Source organism: Ixodes scapularis, unplaced genomic scaffold (genome assembly GCF_016920785.2).
Source record: "Ixodes scapularis isolate PalLabHiFi unplaced genomic scaffold, ASM1692078v2 ptg001158l_1___fragment_2___debris__unscaffolded, whole genome shotgun sequence".
NCBI classification, from domain to species: Eukaryota; Metazoa; Arthropoda; class Arachnida; order Ixodida; family Ixodidae; genus Ixodes; species Ixodes scapularis.
Genome location: NW_024610107.1, coordinates 71,990 through 87,911, shown reverse-complemented (window position 1 = coordinate 87,911; position 15,922 = coordinate 71,990). Strand labels below are relative to the sequence as shown.

Below are 15,922 nucleotides of genomic sequence, written 5' to 3'. Positions count from 1 at the left end.
GCTGTGAAATCGCAGCTTCTATGCTTTTTTTAACGTCAAGCTTTTGCAGTAATATAAATATTCAGAATGAAGATAAGCTAGCGTTGTATTAGAAATTACCATGCTATTGAGTTCCTCTGCCCTTTTACTGTGCCATAGTGTGGGTAACTTTTTTGGAGTCTGAACAAATCTACTGCGTTGCGATGAGGAGTGAGTGTCTCTTCTAGTTAAAATCTGCAAACTGCACGGTTGGAGTCTGAACAAATCTACTGCGTTGCGATGAGGAGTGAGTGTCTCTTCTAGTTAAAATCTGCAAACTGCACGGTTGGCAGGACAACTGAAACAAGTGAAACAAACTGTTCTAATATATCTGCCGTGACTGTAATAAACGAGTGTAACCGAGCAACGCAACAATGTTCCTGCTATTAAATGCTTTTCTCGGTAGTGTGGGTTCACCCCCTTCAATTTTCTTGGTGAGGGCCGCGGATGTCAAGAGGCTAATACTATACATTTCTGGCTAAATAATCTTGTATTCAAACACAGTAGACTCTGCAACCCCAACAAACGACGCGCACCACGACACAGACAGCATCGGCCGCAGTGATACTCTTTTACTGATGAGGGCTAGCGACCTTCACGAGATTTTCCGATCTCCCTCCGCCCTCACCTAACCTATATCGGGACTGGGCAGTTCGTCGATTAACTTTTAGATTATTCAAGTAATGCTTTAACTTTTTTTTTTCCCATTCAATTGGAGTCTAGTACTGGAGAAAGTCAGCAAGCAGTAAAATATGCCGGCTTCAATATTTTTGACGTCTTTATTTCTTTTGTGACACTAGCTTGCACGGTAAACCACTTCAGCGTGCTTGTCATTTCGCCGAGGGTGATTATACTGTTTAAATAATAACTTAAGAAATACTTTATTTTAAAAGGCTTCCCGTGATCATATTTATGTAGGACTCACAGCGTGAAGTCTAGAATGGGAATGCAATATGCCATTTGTGACATAGTAAAACCAGTACAAAATATGTAGTTTTAACATCTTTCACGCAATATGACCGGGAAAAAATCAACGTACGGATTAATTGATTAGTCTATTTTAAGGATAGCGATTAGTCGGGTTAATTTTCTAATAAAACCACAAACCCACTCAACATTCAATGCTTTATGAAAGCCACGGTTTGTGCGAGATAACAAAAATACGTGGGACCAGCGATTGTATAAAAAACAACACACTAAGATTATGGAAGCTTAATAATAATAATAATAATCGCTTTGCTGAATTTCTACGCATGGCAAACGATACAACACAACCTTTAGTAAGAAGAAACGGCAACAAAAACATAAAGAATTTAATAAGGAATATCAAGCTCAGCCGGAAACGGGCTTGCGTCGTCGAGGTCCATGCTTCTGAGCGTGCGCCCGTAGCAGACGACGCACGGCGGTATCCCCGCTTTCGCGCGTTTCCAATTTCGGCCGCACAGTGGCGGCACGGTTCGATCTCGAGGCGAATAGCTCAACATCACAATTTGCATTTTCATTCCAACCATTAAGAACTCAAGAAACAAAATGAAAGTTTTGCACATGGTTCATGCAAGACATTTGTGCATGGCATTAGGAGATAGATATTTGAATACTCACAGCTCTCCTAGGTTTCTCATATGTTGGGTCAAGCACGCACGTAACATTTGTTTATTTTAATAATTGCAGGAACGCTGTTTTGTGAAACTCTCGCAGCTCCTGTCAGGATGCCAGCCAGCCCCTTGGTTGGGGCACCTGACCCGCTGCCAAGTCACAAGAGTCATGGTGATGTAGACGGCCTGCTCTGCGTATGAACTCTTGTCAACGTGTCAATGGAAACCGAAACCATGCCACAATCTTCCCTGGCTAACTAGTTCCATGGGTGCGAAATGCGGACTGCTGCATGCTGGAATTTTATAAAAGTAGTGTATTTTTTTTTAGACGTTTATGTTCTACGTCGAATTTTTGAACGATGGTGTATTCGCCCTTAGCAACACCCCTAGCAACGGTTTGTTGTGAAACACCAGACTTGCGGCTTTCAATCCAATCCAGTGTCGTAGCTGTCTGGCTGTCTTTCGCCGTGCCCGCGGCAATCGACGCTTCGCACCATGCTTCGCATTTCGCGGTCGCAGTTATTTTGTATTGTTCCTGCGTAGTCGTGCGACGTTCTACTCGCACAGTTCATAGGCCTTCTAGTTCCACGTCGTAGACACCAGCTTTACGACACACCCCGACTCCGAGACAAGACTGGCCGAAGGGCGACACTTTCACATCACAAGGTAGGCACCGAAAAACTGGCTCCCCCAGCCATTGGGCCGAAATTCTTTGTCGTGACATCCTGACAGCGTGTGCTGTATGCCGTAAATAGCCGCTGTATTTCGTTTCATCTTGCACAAGGGCGACTTCCACTATAGTGCTCCCATAGGTTTTAAACACGGCGTCAGCTGTTTTGTGGCACAGCCTCCAGATTTTCCAACGATATCGCGCGAACGTCGATTGTCCCGTGGATCAGCGCTTTATCGCGGCGTGAAACAGCAGGTCAGTGGGTCTACTCACGTGTGGCAGAAGGCACATGCTAGCCTCGCTGACCTGCTGTTTCACGCCGTGATAAGGCGCTGATCTACCGGACAATCGACGTTAGCGTGGCTTCCGCAGCACTCAAACCACGCACTTGCCGCGAGAAGAATGTCTTGCGTTTCATTCGCACTCGGTTTCGTGCGAAGCCAAACGAAGCCACGAGCAGCCGCGCTTCGGAGAGCCGGCCTCTTCCGTTCGTGCGACCTTGGTAGCGCTGTCGTCGAGACTTTGGTCAATAGGAGAAGCGGGCAGAGCCAGGGCGTGTACGAGACGCAGATAGAAGGCTTGACACGCCAACCAGAAGCCGCAAATAATCGCCTAGCAGTGTTAGCGCGAAAAATTTTAACCTGTGCCAAAGAGTTTAATAGAGTAACTGTTTATGGCTGAAAATATAGTCTACGTGATGCTTCGATTATGATCGTGCAAAAAGGTGTAAGAATCGAATGTCCCGCTCGAACTCCGTTTTGCTCGGACAGAGTCTGACCGCTCGGACGTGGCTCAGACGCCTGGCATACAGATCATGTCGACGGTTCTCCTAGATATTGATTTTGTATGACCGTGATAGTACAATCACATGCATCATGTTTTCATTCGCCAAGGGTTAGTCCGACGCACTTATTAATTTTGTTTCTCGCGACCACTGCCAGGGTATTATTTGCGGCTTCTGGCTGGCCACATTCAAATCTGTGAAGACGCCCTGGGACACGCCCAGCCCGCTTTCGGCCAATGGCGCCTCTTCATTTGCTTCCTATACTTTCCAATGAATGGCCAAACTCTTTCTATGTATACACCTTTCCAAAAAACGCTCCTAGGCCACTGCCATGTTGCTGATGCTGATGCGGCTGGTGCGACTCTCGCGCCCTCTATCAGCTAGAAATTTTCTGCCACCCTCTGGGACTGTGAAGACCCGCTCGGCGTGGTTCTCTACCTATGTTTTTGCGGTTTTGCATTCAATGTTTTCTCGCCCCTCTTGAAAGTTTCCACTTAATTTTTTTATGCGTGCTGCGTACCCTTTTTGTGTTATCTTCCACTGTGATAAATAAGGCTGGTAAGTACCTGCCATTCAAGCTTTTCTGCTCGACATTCACGGGAAAGGAAGGAGGTGAAGGACGTCGAACGACCCTCGACGCGATTTTGCAAACATTGTTCTTCCCCCTCCCAGAGATAATCCGCGTAGAATCCTCAGTCGTCTCCAAATATAGCTGTCCGGGTTGGGGTGAGAAACGGGTCAGTCGCGTTTGTTTCTTTGCTTTGGTGCGGTTATGAGAAAAGGTAGCTCTTCCCAAAACGGGCCCCGAGACGAAGTCATCTCTGATTCCGTCCGATCATCAAGATGTGACTGTCGTCGACAGTGACTGTGTTATTTGAGATCTTTCTCAAATAAATTCTTTTCGGATAACGCTGCATCGTGTGGTACGTACGATATATTGTTTGAATGTTACCACTTCCTCAATTGTATGTCCGTGTCCTGTCCATCGGTAAACACGTTATTTGGGAGCATGAAAAATGCATGCCTTTCGGCCCTCTTCTGTTGCAATTTATTTTTGACAGCAAAGCGCTTTGTCGTTTCACATGCGGTGAATCCTGCGGCGCCGTCAAAGCTTATCGTAAGAAATAAACACAAACAACTAGAACTATACATTCCAATCGAACTCGTTCTGTCGCGCGCGTACCCAACAAAAATAGTTTAGTTTTTTTTTTTTTTTTTAAATGTGGGACAATTCTTTCTCAATGTCCTCGGGAAAATACATGTAGCATGAAACACAAAATATAGCGGGAAACGACGATAATTTATACGCCAGCAGTGTTTGAAACTGCGCCTACACAGGCTGCGCCTATTGACATCACAGTCCACTCGGTTAGGGTTAGGAGGGACGCTGGTGAGAGTCTAGCCTCAAACTCAGTGACTGGGCTCGAAAACAGTTTGTTGCCCCTGGGGTTGAGTGTTTTTTGGAAAGGTGTATAAGGATGGCTAGTTGGGCTAGTTGGTTTTGCATCATGATGTAAAACACCAAAACAACAGAGACGAAAAAGAAGGGAGAACTGGACAGGACGTGGCGTATTACACCATGGTTTCTACGTATAGCTCTGCCCGCTTGGTCTGGTGGTCGATGACACGAAAACTTTATCACGGGTGACGTCAGAACTGTGCAGTGTGCAACCACGTCCTTTCTTATCTGCTGGCCTGCTTTCTTCAAAGCGACGTGCTCCTGTCTGATCGTAACGGCTGTACATGCCGCTTCGGCAGCCCTGATTCCACAATCTTCGCTCATCACTCTGGACAGCTGCCGAGCTCACGTGCTCTGCGGCACGAGCAGTTCACGCAACTCGCTCGCGCGACTTGTCGAAGTGTTAAAAACAGTTGTGTGCAATTCCGCAACTCCGCCTCGGAGGTTGCGACGGGGAGGGCTGCACATTTGCCTCTACCGGACTCTGAGCCACGGGCATTTGCTTCTTGCGCATCCAACCTTGTCATGTGGCAGGAACCCTAAACGTTTCTTCAACTGCTGCCATAGTTCTACGGAAATTTGTGCAGCTGAGTAAACCTACGCATAGACCAATTTTCTTGAAGCGTGGACCAACCACTGGTCTCTATTGTAGTAGGCTGGATTCAAATCGGAAGTCTGTCGGTGGCGCCACCGGCAGCCATTGCTTGGCACCAAGCAATACGTGCCTTGCACGGGACGTCATATGGCTCCATACCATTCCTGTGCCCGTACCCTCTGGAACATACATTTTGGCAGCATCGAATCTGTTCTTCTCCGCAAAGTTTTCCGAGAGGAAGAAATTCATTGGTCCTAAATGTGTGCTCCGGAAGGTACGGGCACTGGAGCATGGTCCGCAGCAATGGTGGCTGATGTGACGTCAATGCAAGTCGTGTATACACGCAAGTCTATGGGAGAAACACACAAAAGAAGGAAATTAAAGCTTCTACACAGTGTTCGAAGGCATGTATTTTACGATGTGCTGCAATAATTTTATTGTGTGTTTGGAGGTTGAATTGCGATTTCTCAAGCATTCGAATGCCCATTAAAATATTGTGCTATAGCACCCATGGCTGATCTGGCAAGCTTGCTCTCGTGGTGGAGTGAACAAATAAACTTGCTGTCAATAATGCCGTCGTGGGGGAGCCCAGAAGTTGCTGAACGTCAACAAAGTTCCATATTGGCAGCGTCTTTCCGGGAGTGAGCGAAATCATAGCAGAGCCTTCAAGCTTGTCACCTGCTAAACCCGACTCATTGAAACCGCCACCGACTCCGAGGTACCTCTAGGTAACTCTCTTCTCAGTGAGCTGCTCTACATTTTTTGCCCAGTAGAGTCACTCTCGACAACAAAACATTTCTATATAACAACCGCGAGGGTTGTCAGATTTAATGTTTGTGCACTAGCTATTTGACAGGCTTCCCGACAGCAGCCAAAAGATTCAGTGACGACAACAGTTTACGAGCGGGGGAACGTCACTTTTCTTTGTCTTTCCCATAGAGTTTTATGCATTAGCCAATGTCAAGTGATGGGCGCTGGTGGCACCACTCCTCCCTATTAAGACGAGCCTCGATCCGTGATCCAGCTTACTACAACAGAGATCAGTGGCACCAACTAGCCCAGGTACTGATGTCGCTGGCTTTCTGGCGCAATATAATAAATAACATGCTGAAAAGAGCAGGGCCATGACATGACGTGGTGAGGCTAGCCTCTGTGATGCAGCTTCTTCGGTAGGTGCATCCCCTCTGACCTCATCGCCCGTCTGTCTATGCTGAAAGAAGCAGTGGTGAATCTCCTTCGTGGGATTGCCAATGGGAGCAGCTTCATCTCCATCTTTGGCAAACTCCACCGGCGAACCAACTCCATTGTGACGTCGGTCAACACGCACGACTGAGTTGAAACTCTATCGGGATTTTTCCCTTAAAGTGTCCCCACTAAGAATCTCAAAACACCGCGGTGAGTATAACAGTAAAAATATTATTTTTAAGTTGGCAAAATGAATAGCATGAGACAAAATTAAAAAAATATATTCCTGAAATCTGGTTGCATGAATTAGTACCTAATGTACTGAAATAATGAATACTGTCACGGGTGGTGACCAAAAGAAAACAGAAAATGAACAAGAAGAAATAAACGTTTAATGTGGCGAACTTGTGCCAAAAATAAAAGGGTACAAAAGAAAACAGCAGAGCGTCGCGGGCGTCGATATCGGCGAAACCGAAGGATCGAGCGCAGAGGCGAGACTGACTCGACAAGGTCGCGAGCGGCGTCTTATCTAGAGTGAGTCACTATCTCGAAGATTCGGCGGAGAAGGTTCGAGCGTAGCGCGCTCGCGGCGAGAATGTACACGCACTTTCTAGAACAACATAAGCAGGGATAAACGACAGAAGTTAGGTCCGGAGCAAGAATAAACGAGAAAGTACTAGAAGTCCGTGATCCTGCGCGCGGCATTATCCCCCCCTTTAAAAGCGCATCGTCCCGATGCAGCACAAAACAAAAAAACAAAAAAAAAACAAAAAAACACAAATCCTTAACAAAACGGTAGCAAAATCGCGAGCCACAGTTCACAGTTCTCAGTTCACTCGTCGACAAGAGTAGAAAGTTCTATCGTTCGTAATACGGCTTCAGCCGGACGACGTGCACCACCTCGGGTCGCGGCTGACGTCTTGCAGATGGGCGCGTTCCGAGGTGGTGCACGTCGTCCGGCTGAAGCCGTATTACGAACGATAGAACTTTCTACTCTTGTCGACGAGTGAACTGAGAACTGTGAACTGTGGCTCGCGATTTTGCTACCGTTTTGTTAAGGATTTGTGTTTTTTTGTTTTTTTTGTTTTTTTGTTTTGTGCTGCATCGGGACGATGCGCTTTTAAAGGGGGGGATAATGCCGCGCGCAGGGTCACGGACTTCTAGTACTTTCTCGTTTATTCTCGCTCCGGACCTAACTTCTGTCGTTTATCCCTGCTTATGTTGTTCTAGAAAGTGCGTGTACATTCTCGCCGCGAGCGCGCTACGCTCGAACCTTCTCCGCCGAATCTTCGAGATAGTGACTCACTCTGGATAAGACGCCGCTCGCGACCTTGTCGAGTCAGTCTCGCCTCTGCGCTCGATCCTGCGGTTTCGCCGATATCGACGCCCGCGACGCTCTGCTGTTTTCTTTTGTACCCTTTTATTTTTGGCACAAGTTCACCACATTAAAAGGGTACAAAAGAAAACAGCAGAGCGTCGCGGGCGTCGATATCGGCGAAACCGCAGGATCGAGCGCAGAGGCGAGACTGACTCGACAAGGTCGCGAGCGGCGTCTTATCTAGAGTGAGTCACTATCTCGAAGATTCGGCGGAGAAGGTTCGAGCGTAGCGCGCTCGCGGCGAGAATGTACACGCACTTTCTAGAACAACATAAGCAGGGATAAACGACAGAAGTTAGGTCCGGAGCAAGAATAAACGAGAAAGTACTAGAAGTCCGTGACCCTGCGCGCGGCATTATGTACACGCACTTTCTAGAACAACATAAGCAGGGATAAACGACAGAAGTTAGGTCCGGAGCAAGAATAAACGAGAAAGTGCTAGAAGTCCGTGACCCTGCGCGCGGCATTATCTCCGGGCTGGAAGTGAACGTCCCTACGACGAAGGTTGTAGCGGCCGGCGTCGACGCGTTGCTGGTCTTGAATCATGAGTCGGGCGAGCTGGCGGACTTCTTCGGCGCGTTGAGCAACCGCCTGGGCGTCGTCGCTCTCGTTGTCAGATGGCTCATGGGGCAGCATGGCGTCCAGCATGGTCGTTACCTTCCGACCATGCGTTCTTCTTGTTCATTTTCTGTTTTCTTTTGGTCACCACCCGTGACATTTTGGTGGAGGTGCGGGGTAACCGCATGCCCGTGCAGCGCTCCCCCCCCCGAGTTCTCGCAGTGCAAGTCCGAACACAAGCCCCCAAGAACCCAACGAAGACCAGACCGAGATCCGACTAAGTCGCCGGAACCTTGGCCTACCCCCGGAATCAGGACCCTTGCTACCCAGCACCTCCACCAAAATGTCACGGGTGGTGACCAAAAGAAAACAGAAACTGAACAAGAAGAAATAAACGTTTAATGTGGCGAACTTGTGCCAAAAATAAAAGGGTACAAAAGAAAACAGCAGAGCGTCGCGGGCGTCGATATCGGCGAAACCGCAGGATCGAGCGCAGAAGCGAGACTGACTCGACAAGGTCGCGAGCGGCGTCTTATCTAGAGTGAGTCACTATCTCGAAGATTCGGCGGAGAAGGTTCGAGCGTAGCGCGCTCGCGGCGAGAATGTACACGCACTTTCTAGAACAACATAAGCAGGGATAAACGACAGAAGTTAGGTCCGGAGCAAGAATAAACGAGAAAGTACTAGAAGTCCGTGACCCTGCGCGCGGCAATACAATCAACGTTAACTACAACCCTTTACGTTGCGAAGACAGTTGTGGCCGACAACGCTAAGAAGCGCAAGCTAGGTCGCTACGTCTCGGCACGACAGTTTGCGCTTCTCCTGGACTTTCTCGGTGAAAGTCGAGTTTTCTCGGGGACTGCTACAGAGAGCTTTGTTACCAAGGAGGAGCGAGATACACTATGGGGCGTAATAGTTTGAGAGTTAAATGCCCTTCGGCCATAAAGAATAACTTTCTGGAACTCACGTGCATGCCAGACGTGGGCTTGCGACCTGAGAGTCTCGTGTCCCTAACAGAAGACCGGTGCAAACCTGCCAACTCTTCCGAATTTTTTGTAAAATGTATGAATTGGGACTAATTCTACGATTTTACGAATCTTGCTTCAAATTTTACGAAAAAAAGATACTTTTTTCATTTCTATTTTTTTAAACATTTTTTTCGTAAAACCGTTGCTGGCGGTACCTCACACTGCCACAAGAGGGCGACAGGTGCCGTCCACGGCAGCGTTGTGGTTTTTACTATCCGTCTATCCGGGGGCCACATATCCAAAATCAATCCAAAGCCCAAAGCCTTTGTTTGTGTGTTTGGCGGCGCATGTTGGTTTGGCGTGTTCAGACGTGGTTGGGCCTCTGTTTCGGCCAGTTTCGAGGCGAGAAGTGCAGCGTCTGTGTTTGTTACACGTGTAATCATAGCATTCCCCTGGTTGCGGTGGCTTCGCGGTGCAATGGCAAATTCCAAACCTAAAAAGAGGTACTTTCAGGTGTTCTTGAAGTCCTACACGTCGGAATTCCAGTGCTTTGTGCCGTCCAAAAAGGAGAGAAGTTTGGATTCTGTAGCACGTGCACGTGTAACGTAAGCGTTTTGCACGGTGACAAGGCTGACATTAAGCCTTGCCACCTTGCGAAACAGCCCCCCCCCCCCCCCCCCCCCCCGCAATTGCGTGAGTTTTACGAATTTTAATGTCCACAGGTTGGCAGGTATGCCGGTGGAGGCGCGAGTGATGGGCCGTCCCTAAACGCGGAGCAAGAAAAATTATTATTTTTTGTGGGGACGGATTTCTCTCGAGGGGGCGGGCGTGCGCCCCCGACAGTGGACGCGCCGCTGTGGGACTTCACGGCTGCAGCAGCAGCTTCGATAAGTACCGTGAATCTCTTGGATCATGAGCAGACACCATGTTGCTTTTTACCTTATTGAACACTAATGTACAAAACAATGTGGTGCGAATGTATTGCCTCGTGGTGTTTTCCACGAAAGCTTGGATATCGGGGCTGCAGCACATTTCTAGACCCACTCGGAGACAATAAATCCGTGACATTCGAAAAAAAAAATAATATTGAGTTTAGGGTGCACACTATTAGACACAGGTATAACTAGAAGGGCTGTATAGCGTTGTGGCGTGTTACATAGTTGAATTATATTATGCAGGGGTCTGTGGCTGAAGGCGACATGGCAAAGGGAGGAGAGGAGGAACGTCCTGCGCAAGTGGCATGCCCCCTACCACCGAATGGTACGAACGGTCTGGAGTTGATACGGCACGGGATAATCTGTCCATTCGGCAGGACCAGCTGGCTGTCCAGCGAGAACTGCTGGCCACACAGCAGGGTCTGCTGGCCACCCAGCAGCAGCAGCTGGCAGTTCAGCAGGAAATGCTGCTCGTGCCGAGAGAGGCAGTCGATGCACTCCGTCGACTTGCAAGCGTAGGTGTTAAGAGAACTGTAGTGTAGTGCACTCCCAATTATTGTTGTTAGGCTGATTTTGGTCAACCCTACTTTAGCCAGTTAAGTGTTCTTAGACTCAAACTGAAACCAGATATGATTTGTATGTGTATTTGAAGTGTCCAACAGCGAAGGCTTTATTTTGTTTATTTCAATGAAACCTTCCAGTGCCATAATGCTAATGAAAATTGGCAAGCCTTGAGACAAAATTTTTTCAACTTATTGAAAATTACCATACTGTGCTCGACAATCCGAACTACTACGTCTAAACCGTGGTTCAATAATCCACTTCATCGTTTATCTCATAAAAAGAAAAGATGTTTCAGGAGCGCTAAAAAAGGAAATACTTGGCCTAAGCTTGCCACTTGCTCTTCCGAATAAAAAACTATGTTAAAGGGGTGTTAGCACACATTCTTTCTGATAACTCTAAGCAGACATTCTTTCTGCAAACTCTACCTAATATGTTAATAAACAACCCTCGCAAAGTTTGGAGATTTGTACTCTGAAATTAATCTAGTGAATAGCTCTTGTAATAACATATTGAATAGTGAATGTGTGAATATTTAAATAGTGCGTTTTCTGATGCTTTCACTATTTCTACACCCATTACTGGAATTTCTCCTGTTATAGAGAATGATTTTCCAATGGATTCAATTGTTATAAACATTCAGGGTGTTTTCAGCGGTATAGAAAACCTCAAAATATCTCCATCATGTGGCATAGAGGAAATCATTACGAAGGCTCTCACTAACACTAAATTTTCATCCGGTCTTTACCTCAAAGATATTTGAGCAGTCCGTGGACACAGGGGTGTTGCCCTCTGACCGGAAAATTAGTAAGTAGGCCAATATCACTCACCTGCCTCTACAAGATCCTCGAGCATGTCATTTACAGGCACCTGATTAACTTCCTGGATTCCTGCAATTTCTTCACCAATGTGCAGCATGGCCTCTGGAAACGCCTTTCTATTGGGACCCAACTACTTATTATAACTAACGATTTGTTTAAAAATCTTGACACCGGCTTTCCTACTGACGCTGTTTTGCTTAATTTCGCCAAAGTTTTTGCTAAAGTCCCGGACAATCGCATTCTTCTTAAACTTTCTTTCCTAAAACTAGATCCTCATGTTCCTAAGTGGATTGAATCATTCCTTATTCATCGCTCTCAATTCGTTTTCACTAACAGCACATCCTCCTCTTTCTCTCCCGTTTCTTCCGGTGTTCCACAGGAAATTGTGCTTGGGCCTTTGCTCTTTTTAATCTACATTAATGATCTCCCTCTTCACATCTCATCCTCTGTTCATCTTTTCACTGATGACCTGTGCTGTTTATAGACTAATAAAAAACCCATATGACCATGTTGCACTCCAGAACGGCATTTAAGGGGAGACACTGCTCTTTGAAGCAAAATTTTACTAAGAAAACACATTTTTAAAAATGTGTTTTTTGAAGTTTGGCAAGCACTTACCATCTTGTCCTGAAGGATTTTCGACATATTGAATGAGGGCTACAAATATATTAAATAGGCTGTCAGGCTTTTTGTGGGTGCCTTTTAGGCATCCGGCAAAAAATGATTTTGAAACTGGAAGGTTCAAAAGTGTCATAAGTAATTTATAAATCATCCTAGAGCTTTCATTTATACCTTATTGGATTGCACATACCTCTCAGTTCACTGATCTATGTTTATTTTCTGAGCTCAGTATTTTAATTTGCGTTAATCCTTTCCATAATCATTGCAAATTAAATTTTCAATATTAATAAATCTAATTAGGTTACCTCAAAACAAAGTACATATTTGTAGTCCGATTGTAATGCCAAATAAGCCATGTAAATTTCATTTTATTTGAATCGCAAGTTATATAAAAAAGCTCTTGAAGCAGTGTGTCACACATGGCAGATGTGTCTCAACATTAGCAAATGCACACACCTTTGCTTTACACATTCTTGCTTCCAGCCCTTAAACTCGTTAACATTCAATGGCACTACCATTCTGACTGCTACACAGTAAAAATATCTAGGCGTTCGTTTAACCACTAATATATCCAGGAATGTTCATGTCGACGAGACAATATCATCCTCAAACCGCTCACTCGGTTTTGTTTGTCGCAATTTCAACTCTGCCTTTTCTATCCTTAAACGTCTCCTTTACGCCATGCTTGTTCGCCCTAAACTAGAGTATGCTTCAGCTATCTGGCACCCACATCAGTCTTTTTTTAACTAACGCAAATCGAATCTGTCCAGAATCGTGCTGCTCGATTTATTTTTTCTAATTAGTCTCGCTTTTCTTGTGTCACTGCAATGAAATGTCAATTAGCTCTTCCTGATCTTTCCGTTCGTCGCAGAATTTCCCGTCTTTGCCTTTCCATAAAATGTACTATTCGGAACCATTACGACAGTCTCTCCTCAGCCAGCCCAGCTATATCTCTGCAAGACTCGATCATTCGTGCAAGATTACCCTTCCCAAGACCATTTCAACATTCCCTTCTACCAGAAGCTATTGTAGACTGGAATGGCCTTCCAGATGATATTGTCACCATCACCGATAACGCTAAAATCAGAACTGTACTAACCATGCACTCCCCTCTGTAATGCCCTTCGGGGCCTTGAGGGTAATTCTAAGTAACTAAAGAAACAAATAAATAATATTCCGCCACCAGCGTGTGTTCGTGTAATTATAGGAAACTGGCCTCGTTACTGAAGGACTTGTCACGCGGCAACTCTGCCGTCAGTGTAACTAAAATGCATCATTCGCAAGCGCAGGCAAGGACGCCACCAAGGCAGCTCCAAAGGGGAAAGAGAACAGAGTAAGGGTGGATTTACTCGCCCCACATACGCCTTTGATCAGACTTCTCGACTTATTTCGTTAACACAGCCATTCTCTTTTCTTCTGTGCTTTAGGAGCACCTAAAATGCCAGTAACTCGTTGTCTACGAGTAATCTAATAAGGTGAATGGTGAAAACTGCTCTGCAACATGACTGCACAGAGCTTACCAAGGTGAAAAGTTGTTTGGCAAAAGTTTCCTATTGTATTGCTTGCAACGCGTCTCAAAACCTCTGGCGTGCTTTTAACTTTACTAATGTGTTGCGTAACAGTTTGCATTTTGTGCATAATGCGCTCCCCTTTTCCTGCAGGCTGTAGAGGGACAAGCAGCAGCAAGTGCGCACCAGTCGTCCGCACTGACTTCGCTAGTGCTTCAGCTCGTCGGTGTGCAGAATCTCCATCCGCCAGCCGAATAAAGTGGGTCTCTATGCTCCATTTCATTTTTGGCACGGGTTACACCACCGTTACTTGAACATCTCAGTTGAAAAAGTGCCATAGGTGTCCGCTTTGCAGAATTGTTAAAAGCGAGCAGTCGCAGTCCCGCTGTTCTTGCTGCAGCGGCCATTTTGTAAACTGTGGCTAGACCAAACAACATCTGTGCCTCGATGGGCTTCTCAAGCGTGGCACTGCTCCCCATTGTAGCTCGCTGTGGCTCGCGTGTGGTGTCCGCATTTGAAGACCAACTTTCCTTAACTGGTATGTCGTAGTAATCTTAGATTACGCCACAAGCGAACTTGACATGCAGAAAGAAGGAATTTTTATCAATGTAGACTGCTTTGTAACATCTTCCAACTATTCATATTTGTTTATTCAAAGTGTTCAATAATGGCCGAAGTGTCTCACTTGGTGCACTTGTTAGTAACAGGAATACAAAGGATTTCCAGCAAGGAATCCTAAGGAAGCTCGAGCACTTCTTAAAGGACACATGCAAAGGACTAATAAAGTTTTTTTAAACAGCCTGGTTGGGAAAAGGAAGTCATAAAACGAATTCACAAGGAAAATAAAAATTTTAAGAGCTATATTCACGGCGCTATACGAATTTGTAGTTGGCGCCGGCGGGCGCTGCGGAAAAGTGGCTGCTAGTTGTCACGTGACTGGTCGCTATTTGTCACGTGGTGCTTCCGCTCTATCGGAAGCTTCCTATGGTCTCTAAAAGTTAGTTATTCATCTTTATTTCAAGTGCAACAAAACACAAAGATTAATCGGTAACTTTTCAAACCCAAAGAAAGCTCCTGAAAAAGCGGAAGCAGACGTGATAGACCTGTGCTCAGATGACGGCGGCAGCGCTGCGGGGTAGACAAACTTGCGCGGCGGTGGCGGTGTGGAGAAATGAGTTGACGGCGGCGCACCACGCTCAGCGTGCAGCGGCGGCGTGACTGTGAGTCGACTTTGAGACGGCGCACAGGTCTATCACATGACTTGCGGCGGCTCCCACGGGCGCAACTACAAAATCATTTTGTGCCGTCAATATAGCTCTAAAATTTTTTTTCTTCGTTCTAATTTTATTTTATAACATTCTTTTTCCATCTGGTCTGTTTACAAAAAAAATGTTTTTTTACTTCGCATGTGTCCTCAAACTTTTTGTACTTTATCGTTAGAAGTTGGAACCGCGTTCCCGCAAGATAAACCGTGATTTGATAGAACTGAAACGTGATCCGATCCGAAACCTTGCCGGCCAGCAGCTTTCACGCGATCGGTAGATCTGTTTGGTGTACTTTAACCTTGCACCTGCTTGTCACTTCGAATACGATAACTTCGTTAATCGTAGTCTGCTGCTTCGATATTCAGTTGCACAATAGGATAAACTCGAAATTTGGTGCCCTGTTCCTCCGCGCAACTCCGCGTCCGTTGCTTACGCACGTCACGTGGTTCGCACATATAAGTACTATGTCGAGCACGTGTGGGTTGTGTGATAAGCAGAGCTGGTTTGCATTTTGAGCAGCTGAAAGCCACTAAGAAAATAATCAGACTTGTACCCGTCACTGAAAAAGTAACCGATGACAGTTACAATCACTTTGCTGTATAAAGTACCCGACTACAATTACAATTACAGCCTCAAAGAAGTAATCGAAAAATTACTCTAAAGTAAGCAATTACTTCCCACGTTACTTTTCATTCAAACTTTTTTTATGATAGCATAATCCGTGGAATCTCGCGCTCAGTTGTTAAAGAAAAAAAAAAGAAAGCCTCGACTGTTTTTGCTTAAAGCGCGAAACACACGTACAACCAAACCGTCCGATCCGACGTCTGACCGCGCAATACGACGGTCGGAGGCAAGGGTTTTCAACGCTCTCCGATGCTGCGGAACCCCCTCGCCCCCCAAGGTCATTCCGGCAGTCCGCACGTCGGATCGGACGGTTTGGTTGTACGTGTGTTTCGCGCTTAAAGCTGAGTGAGTGATGGCACACACCTAATCCCTCACAA

The 15,922-nt window shown here is 46.2% G+C and overlaps 1 long non-coding RNA gene across 1 annotated transcript; it reads left to right on the top strand.

Annotated features, from left to right (window-relative positions):
* Positions 1 to 9,565: 9,565 nt before the first annotated feature.
* On the top strand, positions 9,566 to 13,848 carry LOC120847929. Its single transcript, XR_006077212.1, has 3 exons — positions 9,566 to 9,713; positions 10,389 to 10,470; positions 13,810 to 13,848. It is a non-coding gene; the product is annotated as an uncharacterized LOC120847929 (long non-coding RNA).
* Positions 13,849 to 15,922: the final 2,074 nt, after the last annotated feature.